General features: G+C 41.8%; 1 protein-coding gene across 3 annotated transcripts in view; it reads left to right on the top strand.

Moving 5' to 3' along the window:
* The window catches only part of slc16a2 (solute carrier family 16 member 2), a 133,151-nt gene that overhangs the window by 36,865 nt on the left and 77,004 nt on the right, over positions 1-19,282 (top strand). The gene's annotated exons all lie outside the window — the stretch shown is intronic.

The following is a 19,282-nucleotide window of genomic DNA, read 5'->3' on the forward strand; positions in this document are numbered from 1 at the left end:
TCCAGGATTTCGCGATGTTGCGATTTGCAACTTCAACGCAAATTCAACCAATCCCCGCGAATTCAGGGCGGTGTTGCAATTATATCCAATCACCGCAACTTTCCCGCAAATTTGACCAATCGTTGGTGACGTCGACAAACTACCTTCCGCCTTACTTCCGTGTATACGTTCAAGAGAAGCAGCATGTGCGCAGTGTTGCCAGATTGTGCGGTTTTAAGTGCATTTTGGCGGGTTTTGAACATATTTTGGGCTGGAAAACGTCAGCAACGCTGTGCGAGTCAGTGTTTATATACTGTAGGCTTAAATTCTGTTACTGAAAGTGTGTTATGTTTACAGTGAAGGACTGTGTGCACTTTACATTATTTTTTTACTTAATACAAGAAATTAATGGATGCCAACATTTTTGCCAAAGTGGTATTTTATTTTCCATTGTTTAGGCAGCTTCAGCATCATACTGCGAGATTCTGTTCAAATTGTTTTTTTTTCTTCTATGAAGCCTGAGCCATTTATTTTATTAGTTTATAATTATTGTTTAATTTAGTCTTCAGGAGAGACTGCCTGCACACAGTACTAGTATTAATAGTTTTTTTTTTTCTTACATGAAAGCTGAGGCATTTATATTATATTTTAAGGTAACTTCATGTTGTGCTGTGAGGTTCTCTGCACTTTAACTTTTGAACCAACAGGTGCATTTGGATAAGTAAAGCCTATTTTTCTGCATTTTTGTAGTCCTGGTAATCTTTTATATTGGTAAAGTTGTTTATAGGACCATTTCTCAGTGTCTTTGTTTTTTTAATCAATAGTTTTTCAGTAATAACTTAATATTTAACATATCACTCAATTTTAATCACAAAAAGAGAAAATCGCAACAATTTCTCGCAACTTTCACTTCCTCCCGCAATGTAATCGCAACAAAAACCTAAAAAACACCGTAACTTTCATTGCAATTTTTTGGAAAACCCCCCGCAACATCAGATATTTTAGCCCGCAACAATCACAAAAAAGGCCCACGAAATCCTGGGGGGACTGATTAACCCCCACTGATTCGCACTTAGAGTGGCTGGTAGTTCGTGGTTGCTGCGAAAGCCCCTAGCGCATGTTTCTGCTCAGTCAACGACTGTAGCATATAGAAGGTGCTATTCCATCTTGTAATGACATCTTGTTGTAGGCATTTCCTTTGTTGACCGAGCTCTGCTTGGATAGTATACAGACGTGAGGAGGCCAGTGGTGAGTGTTTAAAATGTCCAACAATTTTTCTCCCCGTTTTCACCGTGTCAATGATGCTGCGTTGGGACAGCAGACACTCGTTCACTGCCAGCTGCAGCGTGTGTGCCATGCAGGGCAAGCTTGGCAAGTCAGCGTTTTTCATTGCTTTAATCATGTTCCTCGCATTGTCCTGCAACACCACATGAACCCTTGTCTTGTAGATTCCCCAATGTTGTAGCATTCTCTCGAATGCAAAGACCAGATTCGCGGCAGTGTGGGACCCGGTCATCTCTTGACATTGTAGCATGACATGGTGGAGTTGAAAATCGTCATGCACCCACTGTGCAGTTAGGCTCAGCATCGACATCAGGCTTACATTAGACGTCCAAATGTCCGTGGTAAAACTAAAACGAGTTTTAAGATTCTGCGAATGAACCGTGAGACGTTCTCAAACATCTTGTTAAGCGCAACATCCGAGAAATACCGTCTGCTTGGTATTTCATATCTTGGGCTCAGGTGGTTAATAAGACTTCTGAAACCGATATTTTCAACCACGGAAAACGGCTGATCATCCAGAGCAATGAACTCCATAATTTTCCTTGTTATGGCTTTACTCTTTTCACTGCTAAAAAAATGTACCAGAGGTTGCTGACTAGTGGATGGATCATCACCTGGTCCAGTGCTCATATCAGCTTGACGTTTAGTCTGGCGGCCTTTGTTAGCATCTTCAAACTTGGCGAAATCAGCTAGGTGATGCTGTTTTAAATGCCAGATCAAATTGGTTGTACCAAAAGTTTTTGGCGTGGTCCCTCCACGCCTTACGTGGCATTTGCAGGTGTTACAAATTGCAAATTTGTTGTCTTCTTCAGACACGCTAAAGAACTTCCATATAGCCGACATCTTGGTTACCGTTAACTCGAGTGAGTTCTAGGCTGTGTGCGTTTGGTATTGCGCGTGGTGTGGTCATGTGATTAGAGATGAAAGTCTTCCGGGATTTCCCGGAATTCCGGGTTTTTAGATTTTCCGCCAGATTTTTTCTGCTAATGACCCGGAAGTCTGGATATTTGACAAAACTCTTGAAAATCTCCAGTTTTCCGAATGGATAAATTTATTTTTCAGATTTTTCATGTTCCTAGACGTGGTGTAATACTTCTCATCATCCTTGCATGGCCGCAGTCCTTAAATAGCCCAAACACAGTTCATTGATTAAAGACAGGTGTTCTTTGTTAACGGCGCGTGCCGGAGCTCGTTAGGCGCGCAGGACTGACGCTGTTCTGCGCAAGCGCTACACAATCGCACGAGAAAGCATGTTCAAGCTGCCAGTGTAGCTGCAGTCTTTTTAGTTGCGAATTACGAGTATTTCCACTTTCATCTCTATGTGATACACAAGTTTTGATCTGCAGAAAATCGGCATATTTTAATTTTGACCGGCCGGTCGCCGGTCATGGCCGATCACGTGAAAATCGTCCGATTCCGATCGGCAGCCGGTCAATCGGTGCATCTCTATTACGAAGCGCAAAATACGACAAAGGAGACCCCGAACTGCTGAGCAATTGAAATTGTATATCAGAGAAGAACGGGACAAGATTTCTCTTGCAAAACGACAGCAATTGGTCTCCTCAGTTCCCAAACGTTTACAGAGTGTTGTTAAAGCGACTCATTTTAGATTTTTCAGATCACGAATCCGCCGACGGCAGTTAAATACTACTGCTAGAAAAATAAAAAGTCTGTGCATATTTTTATTTTTATTTTAACCGCTGAAACGTACAAAAAAACATGTAAAAAAAAATAGTCACATATTTTTCTTGTAACAACACTGTATCCCTGGTACTAGGTCATATTTCTTTAAGTAAAAAGTATTAGAATCGCAAACACAAACGACAATGTGTGTTGTATACAGTATATCCACTTCAGCCGAGTCCGAAAACGAAACTATTTACGACATTGAGTATTCACTTGAATGTTTTTATGGTATTTACGACCGCTTTACGACAGGGTCAACCTCGTGCTGACCATGGCTGACGCTGACAGCATGGATTCTGAGCTATCGCCTCAACTGTACGTAAGCATAAAGTGTGGTAAAGAAAAGTCTTTTCAAAGTCTCACTAACCAAAACGTGGTCGATTTCGTCTCTCAAGCGTTGAAAGTAAACAATGAAAAGATCAAAATGATCTTTGGTTCTCAGAAAGAAGGCGGTGATGTAACGAGCGCGAAGCCGAATATCTCATCTCATCATTATCTCTAGCCGCTTTATCCTGTTCTACAGGGTCGCAGGCAAGCTGGAGCCTATCCCAGCTGACTACGGGCGAAAGGCGGGGTACACCCTGGACAAGTCGCCAGGTCATCACAGGGCTGACACATAGACACAGACAACCATTCACACTCACATTCACACCTACGGTCAATTTAGAGTCACCAGTTAACCCACCCTGCATGTCTTTGGACTGTGGGGGAAACCGGAGCACCCGGAGGAAACCCACGCGGAGAACATGCAAACTCCGCACAGAAAGGCTCTCGCCGGCCACGGGGCTCGAACCCGGACCTTCTTGCTGTGAGGTAACAGCGCTAACCACTACACCACCATGCTGCCCTCGATGCCGAATATGCCTGCCATAACGTTAGTTCGTGATTTTGGCTGCAAGTATCTGACTGTGGAATTAGAAGAGGATGGTGCCGCAGAGAGTCCTGTCGAATCAAGTAGCACGAACGGATCAGCCTTCGATGTGCTCATGAGAGCTCAACGGTCATATGACCACATACCTTCAGAGAAGTACAGTGGTGCTTGAAAGTTTGTGAACCCTTTAGAATTTTCTATATTTCTGCATAAATAGGACCTAAAACATCATCAGATTTTCACACAAGTCCTAAAAGTAGATAAAGAGAACCCAGTTAAACAAATGAGACAAAAATATTATACTTGGTCATTTATTTATTGAGGAAAATGATCCAATAGTACATATCTGTGAGTGGCAAAAGTATGTGAACCTCTAGGATTAGCAGTCAATTTGAAGGTGAAATTAGAGTCAGGTGTTTTCAATCAATGGGATGACAATCAGGTGTGAGTGGGCACCCTGTTTTATTTAAAGAACAGGGATCTATCAAAGTCTGATCTTCACAACACATGTTTGTGGAAGTGTATCATGGCACGAATGAAGGAGATTTCTGAGGACCTCAGAAAAAGCGTTGTTGATGCTCATCAGGCTGGAAAAGGTTACAAAACCATCTCTAAAGAGTTTGGACTCCACCAACCCACAGTCAGACAGATTGTGTACAAATGGAGGAAATTCAAGACCATTGTTACCTTCCCCAGGAGTGGTCGACCAACAAAGATCACTCCAAGAGCAAGGCGTGTAATAGTCGGCGAGGTCACAAAGGTCCCCAGGGTAACTTCTAAGCAACTGAAGGCCTCTCTCACATTAGCCAATGTTAATGTTCATGAGTCTACCATCCGGAGAACACTGAACAACAATGGTGTGCATGGCAGGGTTGCAAGGAGAAAGCCACTGCTCTCCAAAAACAACATTGCTGCTCGTCTGCAGTTTGCTAAAGATCACATGGACAAGCCAGAAGGCTATTGGAAAAATGTTTTGTGAACGGATGAGACCAAAATAGAACTTTTTGGTTTAAATGAGAAGCGTTATGTTTGGAGAAAGGAAAACACTGCATTCCAGCATAAGAACCTTATCCCATCTGTGAAACATGGTGGTGGTAGTATCATGGTTTGGGCCTGTTTTGCTGCATCTGGGCCAGGACGGCTTACCATCATTGATGGAACAATGAATTCTGAATTATACCAGCGAATTCTAAAGGAAAATGTCAGGACATCTGTCCATGAACTGAATCTCAAGAGAAGGTGGGTCATGCAGCAAGACAACGACCCTAAGCACACAAGTCATTCTACCAAAGAATGGTTAAAGAAGAATAAAGGTAATGTTTTGGAATGGTCAAGTCAAAGTCCTGACCTTAATCCAATGGAAATGTTGTGGAAGGACCTGAAGCGAGCAGTTCATGTGAGGAAACCCACCAACATTCCAGAGTTGAAGCTGTTCTGTACGGAGGAACGGGCTAAAATTCCTCCAAGCCGGTGTGCAGGACTGATCAACAGTTACTGGAAACGTTTAGTTGCAGTTATTGCTGCACAAGGGGGTCACACCAGATACTGAAAGCAAAGGTTCACATACTTTTGCCACTCACAGATATGTAATATTGGATCATTTTCCTCAATAAATAAATGACCAAGTATAATATTTTTGTCTCGTTTGTTTATCTGGGTTCTCTTTATCTACTTTTAGGACTTGTGTGAAAATCTGATGATGTTTTAGGTCATATTTATGCAGAAATATAGAAAATTCTAAAGGGTTCACAAACTTTCAAGCACCACTGTAAGTACTGGAATGCTAGTCCGTGTTATAAACTTATACACAAGAACACACACACACAAAAAAAAAAAATATATATATATATATATATATATATGTGTTGGTAACTCGCCAGCGCCCCCTATAACGATCCCACAATTTCCTTGCGCGCTCCACCCGGATGTGACGTAAAGTGGAACTGCTTTAACTGTATCGAGAGCGCCTCGATTCGCGCTCTCATGTTCTGACTACTGGAGTGGTCGGACGGACTGTAGGCACGCTCGCCTACAGTGTTGAGACTAACCGCTATTGTCTGAGAACAGCCTGTTCAAATTAGTTTCGGCCGAACTTTTGAACGACCCGCTAAGTTTCAGCGATATAGTGGTTTTGATTCTAAACCTTTGCAAAGTTTAACTACAGTTAAGTAGTTTTCCACGCTAAGAGGCATTTGCGGACAGCTTCGCTCCTCTCAGCCTTTTTCTCGTCGACGCATCACCGGAGGTTTCTCCTGAAGCACCGTGGGCCAGCTAGGCCTTCATCTCCCTGCTTCGTTAGCCGCGGTTGGACGCAACGCGCCGCTAACCTCCTCTCCTCGGACTGCGACCCTCAGCGCGGACATCGGAGAAAGAACTTCCATCGCATTGAGTAGGCACTTGGGCAAATTTTTAATTTGTAGCTTATTCAGATGGTTGTTAGGGTCATGTTTAAGCTTTGAGCTATTTAGCATACCCGCTCAGACACGGAAGGTGTTTGTTTGTTTTTATTGTTTGTTTTGGTTCTGTTTTTTTTTTCTTTGAACTTGTTAGACAGGGTATCTTGCATGATATCTTTCCTTAACTCCATTGCTAGCTTCCCTATCTGATTAGCAGCGCAGCGACAAGTTTGTTATTTTAAGCTCCGAGGCTAGACCGCTACAAGGCCTAGTTCTCTCCATCCAACACCTATTACACACACATATACACTCTCTCTCTCTCGCGTTGAGTTCTTTGCCTAGATAGTCTGTTGGAAATTGTTGTTAAGTGCAGTGTTTGGATCCAGCTGTAGCGTGGTCAGATTCTCCTTAGCAACTTATTGCTAGCTACCTCAGGGTGATACGCTAGCTCGTAGGCTTGTGTTCTCGACTAGGCCTGCAGGCGCCATTTTTCCGACGCCATTTTGATACCTTCCTCATTGAGTTACCTGTGATACGACACCTAGGCACTGACCGCCATTTTGTTTAAGCATTGCCAGAGTGGCTAGTCATTAGCATCTGCCCACAGATACCTACACAAAGCACACATTAGCCACAGAGCTAATCCTTTGTTCTATTTAGCTAACATTCCTTTGTTTTAGCTAACATTCCTTTGTTTTAGCTAACGACAAGCTAGGTCACACACACACACACACACACACACACACGCATCGGCTTGCCCTAGCCTCACACACACGCACACACAAGGGATTCTTTTCTTTTTCCTTCTATCTCTTTCTCTCTCTCTTTCCCTCAAATTTATAGTCCAGGTGTAATTGTTCCATTGTTTTGTCTTGTTATTACCTTTGCTGACATTGAATGTATTTTGAGTTTATTATTATTAGTGAGTAGTAGACAAATAAAAGCTAATAAAATTGAATTGCATTTTACTTGTTCCTGTTGTTTATTCACAAGGTCAACTATTTAGAACTCCTTTTTCCTTCAGAATTTAGCTTTTGTATACAACTGGGTTTCCCATCTAATACAGAGCTACCATTAATCTTGAATGTAACCATTCACGGTGAGTGTTAAGATTAATAATTTAAGATTTTATGAGACTGATCTTTATTTATAAATTGATTAATTTAATTATCAATTATTACATAATTTATAATTTAATTAATCCCAATTCAACCTACATATGTATATATGTGTGTGTGTGTGTGTGTGTGTGTGTGTGTGTATGTAAAGTGTGTCTCTTGAATTTAAATTATTTTATCATCTTAATCCGACATTGGAATTTTGCCATGCAAAAAAAAAAAAAAATTGGACAAGGACACTTTTTATTTTTATTTTGACCGACATCATCAAAAATATGTTGAAAAAAATCCGTGAACCTAAAGATAAAAAATGGGTGGCCTAAAAGGAGAGGTGATGCAACGCAGTGGGTAACATGCCCCTGTCCCAACTTTTTTGAAACGTGTCGCTGACATCAAATAAAAAATACAAAACAAAATTTCTCAGTTTCAACATTTGACATGTTGTCTTTGGACTATTTTCAATTAAATATAGGGTTTCTATGACTTGCAGATTATCGCATTCTGTTTTTATTTACAGTTTACACAGCGTCCCAACATTTTTGGAATTATTATATTATTTTATATTATAAGATTCCTGTGGTTCATTAAAAAAAAAAAAGTATGTCAATAAATATCAGTGAAATACATGATGACTTTTTTGAAGTAATAATAAATAATGCAGTCAACAAGGTGAGGTCAAGAAATCATAATTAATAGCCTCGTTATTGCTTTTTATGAGAATCAATTAATTATTTTTAGCACAGATAGAGGAACAGGAGGCGTTTGCTTGTGTTGCGCCTGTGGCTGTGTGTCTCGTCGAAATCTGTCAGAGCGCATCAGTCAGTTTTACTGGGTCATTCTTTCTGTCCCAACCTCCATCTCTCTCTCTCTCTCTCTCTCTCTCTCTCTCTCTCTCTCTCTCTCTCTGTGCAGTTGTTTTCAGAAGGGTCTGGTCCTGATTCTCTTTAATGAGGCTACTGTGTATTAAAGCCCTTGAGCTATTGATGGAGAAAGAGGAGGAGCGAGGAAGTGTGGTGGATGTGGAGAAGGAAATAACAGGAGAAAGCATGAAGGAGTGAAAAGTGGAGGAGCAAAGTAATAGTGAACGATGAAAGAGTGACCGGAAACGACGGGGGGTAGCAAAGGGGAATGAGAGAGAGAATAGAAAAGGGAGAATCAGGGAAGTGCAGAAGATTGTGAAAGTGTGTGTTGTGATTGTGTGGAGTAGTTGTCACGATGTGTTAAGCGCTGAATCAACCTTCACCTGTCACTGTGGGTTATCCTGAGAAATGAGAGTGTATCAAGGTGTGACGCACAACTGTCTGAAAACCCCGTGATTAGTTTTGAAAGCAGTGATGTGCTGGAATCATGGTTTTCAGTCTGGTGTTAAGGCCTCTGTATGCTCTTGCGACAAGGCTTTCGCAGATAGCTTTTCGCAGACAGTTGTAATTTATCGTTGAGCGGGGAGTAATAGGCGTGCGCGATGTTATTCACCGCCACAACGCAAGGGGGCGCGAAGTCGCGTAATCGCTAGGAGTAGTTGGTGGGTGTGGTTAGTGGAGTGTTTATCCTCCGGTTACTTATAATGACTAGAACTGGAGTCGTATAGATGTACGTACTTCCTCACTTCCTCGATCAACCGCTCTTCGTGCTGCTCCATCTTCGCTCGTGTTTTTAAAAATGGCGGTCGTGAAAACAAAACAAACCGGGAAAGTAGGGAAGCGGAAGTGCGTGTACAGCGGATGTAGAGTGGACCAATCAGAGCCCTCTTGTCTGCGACACTGTCTGCGAGGCTGTCTGCGGTGGTCACAAATTTTGGGAGGTGCGCGCAGAGCGTCTGCGAAGGTGGGGGGGCTACGCAGATGCTGTCTGCGATGCCATCTGCGAAGACTGGGTTGTCAGCATAAATTGGCCTTTAGTCTTTGTGTTTCATTTTTACAAGGGTGCCAATAGTTTTGCACAGCCAAGAAAGCTTGTTCTGGATCTCTGGCACCAAATGAAATTATTATTATTATTATTATTATTATTATTATTATTATTATGGGGACAAGCATCAAAGCTGGATAGCGACCCAGTATTTTTTCTCATTATTTTTATTATTAGGGAGCCAAACAGTTTGATGTTTGGCACGGTTCATCCATAACACACAAACGTCATGGACAGTAAAGTGGCCAAAAGGACGAAAAGATGATGTTTCAATTCACCTCTAGGTGGCAGTATCATTCACACATTTAATAGTAATAATAATAATCAGGGGTGGCACGGTGGTGTAGTGGTTAACGCTGTCGCCTCACAGCAAGAAGGTCCGGGTTCGAGCCCCGTGGCCGGCGAGGGCCTTTCTGTGTGGAGTTTGTATGTTCTCCCCGTGTCCGCGTGGGTTTCCTCCGGGTGCTCCGGTTTCCCCCACAGTCCAAAGACATGCAGGTTAGGTTAACTGGTGACTCTAAATTGACCGTAGGTGTGAATGTGAGTGTGAATGGTCGTCTGTGTCTATGTGTCAGCCCTGTGATGACCTGGCGACTTGTCCAGGGTGTACCCCGCCTTTCGCCCGTAGTCAGCTGGGATAGGCTCCAGCTTGCCTGCGACCCTGTAGAACAGGATAAAGCGGCTAGAGATAATGAGGTGAGAGTTCAGTTTATATAGTGCCTTTCTCACACCCAAGGTCGCTTTACAATTGATGGGGGGGAAGTCCACCAAAAGAGGGTCAGGATGTAATTCCAATGGCATAGCTAACACACGAAAATAAATCCCATACCGCCTGCACAGCTGTCACGACGCCGCTGGGCAACATCACTCGGAATACTGCTCCATGGATCCACAAAGCGAGCACAGAAGCGCCACCACACAGAGCGCCGGTATGTCCCAAGCCACCTGTACAGCCACTGCGACGCCACCGGGCAACATCGCTCGGAACACAAAAGCACCGCTGCACAGAGCGCTGGACAACCCCGATGTTAAAAAGAGCAACGAGCTCACTGCAGTCCATACTGAAGAGCACAGGCATCACCCATGGCGCACCGAGGCCTGAAGGGAACCGACGCCAAAACTGGGTCCGGAGCTACGCCCCGACCGGTGGACAAAACACTCAAACAAAAAACAAACGTCAAACTACACAAACACAAAAATTAAAATAAAAACAAAAGGGGAAAAAAAGAAAAAGCGGCAGCCAAAACGCACACGGTGTCCTCTCAACGGGAAACGGAAACGTTTGTACAACCGCCTTTTAAACGCCAAATCAAGTTTCTTCTTTCTTTTGATTTCCTGGAAATTGCTGAGTGTTCCTTTTTCAACCGATTTGTTGCTTCTTCTCTCACGAACTCTGGATCACAGCATCAAACGAAAATTCTCATCTCATTATCTCTAGCCGCTTTATCCTGTTCTACAGGGTCGCAGGCAAGCTGGAGCCTATCCCAGCTGACTACGGGCGAAAGGCGGGGTACACCCTGGACAAGTCGCCAGGTCATCACAGGGCCGACACATAGACACAGACAACCATTCACACTCACATTCACACCTACGCTCAATTTAGAGTCACCAGTTAACCTAACCTGCATGTCTTTGGACTGTGGGGGAAACCGGAGCACCCGGAGGAAACCCACGTGGACACGGGGAGAACATGCAAACTCCACACAGAAAGGCCCTCGCCAGCCATGGGGCTCGAACCCGGACCTTCTTGCTGTGAGGCGACAGCGCTAACCACTACACCACCGTGCCGCCCCAAACGAAACTTGTTTCTCGTATTTTGATACGCAGGACAGTTTTCCGAAAAAAGGAAAAAAAAAAAAACCCCGAATTTGATGACGACAGGAGGTGAGAGTATCTGTCAGTCACACTTCCGAGTCTACATTAACGCCAAACTCAACGTGAACAAAAAAGCTTCGAGTTCATTTCCAGCTTGAGACGGTTTCTGGAAACAGGAGGTGTTGCAGGATCTCAGAAACAGATTGACGTATTGCCACCAAATTTCGTATATTTCTTTGGGAACAATTGCTGACGAACAAAATGGCTTCTGGTCTTCCTCTCTTGCTCAGGGCTGATGACAGAAAGTGCTTGGCCCCTTTAATAGCAGCTTGCGTCAGCGTTGTACCTATTTAATAAGTGATTATGAACATGCTTACATTATGAGCCCTTTCTTAGTGGAGTCTCTCTTGAGCAAAAATAAGCTTGCTGTTCGTATTTAGGACCCCTTCTTTTTAATCATGTGATGGATCAGCTGCTCCGAGCAGCGCGTCTGTCCAAAACTGAAATAAAACCGATCACGATAATCCGAAACGTTTTTCATACGACTGGAGGAAAGAAAATAATCTGCGGATTAAGAGAACAGGAATGTCAAATGCCTGCTGGATTTCGGAGGAAAAATCCTCTTTCTCACACACACACACAATCACCTCACCTCAGGTTTCCCTTTTTCTCAATTGTTCTAAATTCCCACAAGAACCTCGACCAGAGATTCCGAAACCGCAAAGGCAACAAACAAAGAACAAGCAAAGTGTGTGTGTGTGTGTGTGTGCGCGCACATGCACACGCTAGAGATTGCAAACTCTTATGGAATAATGGAAAACATGTGCCAGGTCTAAAGAGCTGTATATAATCTCTACTTTGCCCTTCTCCTGCTTATTTATTTATTTTTCATTCATTCATTCATTCATTCATGCCTGTGTATGTATGGAATAGGGCTGCGTACCGGTACTGTGTACCGGCACTGTACCGTGAAAATCGATTCCGTACAGGTCCAAAATACCGGATCATGAAGTATCGGTACTGTACCGATATAAATTTACACCAAGTACCGTATCTGCTTATTTTCTGACTGAAGATGCGTAAATCCTACCAAAGACGAAAATTTAGCACTGGAAAAGACGTAAAATGCCGCGCTGACACTTGAAATCAGAGCCATCTTTGATTTGAGATCCTCTCGCCACAGTCTCACGAGACATTGCGAGAGCCTGGCTGATCCAGCGTTCTGATTGGTCAAAAAGACTCAAAAGCAGGTCAGCCATTTTTTCCTTTGCTGGCATTGGCGGCCTTTGTTGCTTTGTGTAATTTTGCCGCGTAAGTTAAAGGCCGCGGACTGCGCGTAGTCTGTAGTACTCTAGTGTAGTCACTTCTCGCTGTGAGACAACTTATGACTTTTTGTCCCAAGTTAACTATAGTGTGACTGAGAAGTGAGGTAGGAAACCTAGTTATGTTCGGTTTTCTTTGAATAAAGATACTGACAAGTTGTCAACAGTTTATTAATGCTTCTGTCATTATTGAAGAAGTTCAGAAGAATTTGTCAAATTGTTCAGGTACAGGTCCGGACCTGTACCTAAACCTCTGTACCTGTACCTGATGTTACGTTTAGGTACGCAGCCCTAGTATGGAAGCACCCATTTGTTTCAGCGTGGTTTTTTTTCTGCAACTGGCTCACCAGGGGTTTTTGCAAAGGCAAAACATCAAATATATACACACACACACACCATGTGTCCACATATCAGATGTGTGCAACACACACACAATAAGCGCAAACATGATATGTGCAGACATGAAAATGCAGTTCTTTCAATGTACGTCAGACATGTAATCCTAGACACACACACACACACACACACACACGTGTCAGACACACAGGTGCCTATACCTGTTCAGTCAGATTAATTTACAGCCCAGGAGTAATAGGGTTATACCCGGAACAAATTAGTAACAAGCTGAAAATTTCAGAATATGTTCAGAATACCTTTAGGAATAACATACTAAAAGTCCCCGGGAATCCCCCTTGTGCTCTCTGAGAAATTCAAGATGGCGTCCAAAATGGCCACCAAATGGAGATCTGCCCATATCTCAGGCCCAAAACAAAATATTAATGCAATTAAAAGGTCAGAATATATGTTTTGTAGGGTAGGAGAGTAAATTCCAACATGTGTGTATTAATTACATTGTGTATTAACATTATATAACAACAATGTACACATTATTATAACAGTATATTTGTGTATAATGTGTTCGCGTGCCATGTCTGGTTAGATTGTCATATTTTTGGCACTTCACCAGTTCACATTTATGAACGTGCACAGTACTATGAATGTGTGTAGGTTTCATCCAGTCCGATCCTTGAATCAAGTATCAATCTTGAAACACCCTGGCCCATAAATTCACATCCAAGAAGAAATAACAATGACTGTTATGACAAAATAATCGTTATGGTATCATGAAGATATCTCATATGTTTTTGAAATGGCTTCAGTTCTTAATGTATAGGACTAATGATTACAGACTTATAATTGTAAATCTATACATGTGCTATTTAATGTACACTACCGATTATAGAGCACTGTAAAAAAAAATAGTTGAGAATACTTGAAATTTCAAGGCAACCGTCTGCATTAAGAATTTTATGTTTTGCCAACGATGTGCCCATGATAATCCAAACTATGATAACACTGTTATCTTTATTAAGAATTCTTAATTAAGTCAATTTTCAATTCCTCATTCTGCCAACATAGATTTCTCTTTTGGCTGAACAGTGGCATTCACAGTAGTGCAAAAAGGCAATTGAGGTTATCACAATTTTTTTTTTAGATTTTTTTGGGGCTTTTTTCACCTCTATTTGGATAGGACAGCATAGAGACAGGAAATGAGTGGGAGAGAGAGAGACGGGGAGGGATCAGGAAATGACCTCGGGTCGGAACCGAACCCAGGTCCCTGGATTTATGGTATGGCGCCTTATCCACCTGAGCCACGACGCCCCTGAGGTTATCACAATTTATCATTAAACTATATATGCCTTTTTTCATTGTTCTACACAATTACAAAACTTCAATATTGAAATAAAGTTTATAAAACCCACGTCGTGGGTGTGGCTCAGGTGGATAAGGCGCCATACCATAAATCCGGGGACCCGGGTTCGATTCCGACCCGAGGTCATTTCCCGATCTGTCCCTCTCTCCCGCTCATTTCCTGTCTCTACACTGTCCTATCCAAATAAAGGTGAAAAAAGCCCCCCCAAAAAGTCTGATAACCTCAATTGCCTTTTTGTACTACTGTGAATGCCACTGTTCAGCCAAAAGAGAAATCTATGTTGGTAGAATGAGGAATTGAAAATTGACTTAATTAAGAATTCTTAATAAAGATAACAGTTTTATCATAGTTTGGATTATCATGGGCACATCATTGGCAAAACATAAAATTCTTAATGCAGACTGTTGCCTTGAAATTTCAAGTATTCTCAACTATTCTTTTTTTACAGTGAGTGTGGATCCATTGGTTACTCGTTCACTCCGTATCATCCTATTCTGTTCACAAAACAACAAACACAATTACTAGGGGTTGGAGCACTTATTTTCATTAATATTAATTAAAGTAAATTGGTGGTGTAAAATGAAAAATGGCATGTTAAAAGGTCATGCTGAGTTCAGTCATTTTTAAAAGGTCATGCTGAGTTTAGTCATTTTTTGTCCGAACACACTGGCATTGCTAGTAGTAAAGACTGGCGCTAGAAACTCAAAGATGAATTTTTTTCCACCCTTAAACAAGCTTGAATAAATTCCCTACTTCATTGATGGTACAACAAAGGTCCAAGCATTACAACTGAGGCACTGAGAAGTGTTTAAGTCTATTCATTGTTTATAAGCAAGAGCTTTTATTGAGGCAGACCTTTTTGTCATGAAAGTCGCCGGAATGTTGAAGAAGTGTACTGAAACAGCTTGCCATTGTAGTTTTAGAAGATAGAGTTCTCAAATTTAATTTCCCTTTAATATTTTATCAAAGCTTAAAGATGCACTAAATATTAAGGAAATTGATGTCTAATTGTTGTCTTACATTATGTTCATGTATGTAAGTAGCCTACGGTACTAAGCTAATCTGTCAATCATGTCAACCATCAAATTCCATGTAATTTCCACATTAATGACCTTGTAATCTTGGTTAATTTTAATTTTAACAGTGTGACAATGGTGAATTTGCATTGCTTGTATGAGAGAACATATAATTTAACATTTTAATTGCATTTATATTATGTTTTATCCCTGAGATATTGAAAAATCTCTAATCGGTGGCCATTTTGGACGCCATCTTGAATTTCTCAGAGAGCACAAGGTGGATTCCCGGGGACTTTTAGTATGTTATTCCTAAGGGTATTCTGAACATATTCTGAAAAATTCAGCTTGTTACTAATTTGTTCTGGGTTGCACTCAATTTTGAGCTAATGCTCTTGGGCTATTAGCCAATTACAGTGCCTTGAAAAAGTATTCATACCCCTTGAACTTTTTCACATTTTTCCACCTTTCAACCACGAACTTCAAAGTTTTTTATTGAGATTTTATGTGCTAGACCAACACAGAGTAGCACATAATTGTGAAGTGAAACGAAAATGAGAAATGGTCTTCAAAATTTTAAACAAATAAAAATCTGAAAAATGTGGTGTGCATTAGTATTCAGCCCCCCTGCGTCAATACTTTGTAGAGCCACCTTTTGCTGCAATTACAGCTGCAGGTCTTTTGTGGTATGTCTCTACCAGCTTTGCACATCTAGACCCTGAAATTTTTGCCCATTCTTCTTTGCAAAATAGCTCAAGCTCAGCCAGATTGGATGGAGAGCGTCTGTGAACAGCAATTTTCAAGTCTTGCCACAGATGCTCAATGGGATTTAGGTCTGGACTTTGACTGGGCCATTCTAACACATGAATATTCTTTGATCTAAACCATTCCATTGTAGCTCTGGCTGTATGTTTAGGGTCATTGTCTTGCTGGAAGGTGAATCTCCTTCCCAGTCTCAAGTCTTTTGCAGCCTCCAACAGGTTTTCTTCCAGGATTGCCCTGTGTTTAGCTCCATCCATCTTCCCGTCAACTCTGACCAGCTTCCCTGTCCCTGCTGAAGAAAAGCATCCCCATAGCATGATGCTGCCACCACCATGTTTCACAGTGGGGATGGTGTGTGCAGGGTGATGAGCAGTGTTAGTTTTCTGCCACACATAGCGTTTTGCATTTAGGCCAAAAAGTTCAACTTTGGTCTCATCTGACCAAAGCACCTTCTTCCACATGTTTGCTGTGTCCCCTACATGGCTTCTTATGCCCGTCTTTCAACAATGGCTTTCTTCTTGCCACTCTTCCAAAAAGGCCAGATTTGTGGAGTGTACGACTTATAGTTGTCCTATGCACAGATTCTCCCACCTGAGCTGTGGATTTCTGCAGCTCCTCCAGAGTGATCATGGGCCTCTTGGCTGCTTCTCTGACCAGTGCTCTCCTTGCTCGCTCTGTCAGTTTAGGTGGACGGCCATGTCTTGGTAGGTTTGCAGTTGTGCCATACTTTTTCCATTTTTGAATGATGGATTGAACAGTGCCTCTTGAGATGTTCAGAGCTTGGGATATTTTTTTATAACCTAACCCTGCTTTAAACTTCTCCAGAACTTTATCCCTGACCTGTCTGGTGAGTTCTTTGGTCTTCATGATGCCGTTTGTTCTTCAGTGTTCTCTAACAAACCACTGAGGCCTTCACAGAACAAGTGTATTTATGCTGAGAGTAAATTACACACAGTAGGACTCTGTTAACTAATTAGATGACTTCTGAAGGCAGTTGATTGCACTGGATTGTATTTAGAGGTATCAGAGTACAGGGGGCTGAATACTAATGCACACCACATTTTTCAGATTTTTATTTGTTTAAAATTTTGAAGACCATTTCTCATTTTCGTTTCACTTCACAATTATGTGCTACTCTGTGTTGGTCTATCACATAAAATCTCAATAAAAAACTTTGAAGTTTGTGGTTGTAAGGTGGAAAAATGTGAAAAAGTTCAAGGGGTATGAATACTTTTTCAAGGCACTGTAAGTATATGCATAAAATTTAACACTTATTCCACGAAACCGAGTCGTACATGAGCTGATAGCCGATGTCGGAAAGAAGCCGTGTACGACGAGATTGAGTGGAATAACTGTTTTATTCTGTCCACATTCACTGGATTTTGAGAAACGGAGCATTTTTATTTTTTGCATATTCGATAAATAAAAAAGTATCCAAAATGTCCGACAAAATCATTTCCACTTAGAATGTAAACAAACCGGCGAAATGGCATTAGCAATTTATGAAAAATGCGAGAAGAGAAATAATTCTTGGAAAATAAAGAAAAAGATCCATTCTTCCCATCAAATACTTTCATTCCATATTTTGTTGCTTTATTTTTGGGGGTTTTGTTTTCAGGTAGAGTTTTTATTTCGTCCTCGGTTGGTTCAGCAACACACGCCGCCATTTTCTTCTTCTTCTTTAGGGTTTTTGGCTGTTTGGCGCCACTGACTGGACTGAAGTCTGGAAGAGGAGATATGGGGGGGGACTATATTCTTATCGCTATTTCTGGTTCTTTTCAATACCTGAGAACAAAGCGATATGTCTGACTTGATGCGCTCCGCCATTTTGTTTTTCTCGACTCGCGGAAAAAGAGCTGATATCCTAGTGGTAGTTCATATCCAATGAATGTGATTTTCTCTCTCATTATCTACACACACACACAGGGCCACACGATGGTGTAGTGGTTAGTACTGTTGCTTCACAGCAAGAAGGTCCTGGGTTCGAGCCCAGCGGCCGGGGAGGGCCTTTCTGTGTGGAGTTTGCATGTTCTCCCCGTGGGTTTCCTCCGGGTGCTCCGGTTTCCCCCACAGTCCAAAGACATGCAGGTTAGGCCAAATAAAAAAAATAGTGTGTTTCCGGTAACCCGACCGATCGAGAATTTCCGCGTCGAAATTGCCAACCGTAAAGTTTTTATTACAAATTTCCCTCGATATTTTAGTGTAAGCGGCGTTAGTTTGTCATAATTTTTTGTTTCAACGCATTCAAGTTGTGAAAGAAACGATAAAAAGTAAAATGTTTCGCCACTTCTATCAGCCCTCCTGCATAAACTGAGCCGAGCCGCCATTTTGAATCCTCATTCAAGGCTGTAATGCAAATTGCTTCCTTTTCAGTATACAAGTGCACTTCCATGGCAGGGAAAAACACTACATTTTGCCGCCTATGTAGTCCCCTATTTATACAAATAGGAGTCATTCAGGATTCAGCCATGTTTTTGCTCGACCCAAGTTCTACAGTAGGCTAGGCTAGGCCGTCTGCTTTTAATGGAAGTAGCCTAGCCTAGGACGTTATTTTCACGTTATTTCTTGATAAGGTGTTTTCACGTTATTACAAGAAAATATCATGAAATATCGCTTCCGTAGATCATAACTCGAACTCTCGCGATATTTTTTTTTTTATTCGTTTAAAGATTTAAAACACTTATTTTATTATGATGTGTGGTATAAAGGATTCTGTGCCAAAATACTATTTTGTAAGATGTTTACTTGTGTTAATTTTTTCGAACAAAATAAAAAAAAATTAAGAAAAAAAAAACTTTCCTACCTACCGACCTTATTTTAGTATTTCATGTTACCGGAAACACACTTTTTTTTTTGGCCTTAGGTTAACTGGTGACTCTAAATTGACCGTAGGTGTGAATGTGAGTGTGAATGGTTGTGTGTCTCTGTCAGTACGTTTACATGCGCATCCAAATCGAGCTGCTGTCGGTAATCGAGCAAAGGGTCCCAGCAGGGGTGCCAGAGAAATCCAATCCTACATGCATACTGTGAAATCGAGCTATTGAGTGAGGTGCATTGTGCACCCGAGCCACAGGTGGCGCTACACGCCCCATCGTGTTGGTACACTTCCGGTTGTCGTCATGAAGAAGAGCTATTCAAGAGTATAAACAAAGGGACTACAGGCGGAAATTAGCATGTACTGCTATAACCTGGTACAGACATCTGTCCTTACCACAAGGATAATGTTTAATTTGTACACCGTCCCTTTTAAAAATAAAATAAACTCTAAGAAGAGTGTTTGTAGTTTGTATGTACGAACAGAAGTGTTCCAAAATAAAGTGGGCGGCTAAGGTGAAGTGTCATGCCGACCGAGGCTGTTGTGTTTCCCGCTTGTGGTCTCATCACTTCCGGAAGGGGCAGTGCTGAAGTAAGTAG

The sequence above is a fragment of the Neoarius graeffei genome, chromosome 20 (assembly GCF_027579695.1).
Source record: "Neoarius graeffei isolate fNeoGra1 chromosome 20, fNeoGra1.pri, whole genome shotgun sequence".
In the NCBI taxonomy this organism is placed as follows: Eukaryota; Metazoa; Chordata; class Actinopteri; order Siluriformes; family Ariidae; genus Neoarius; species Neoarius graeffei.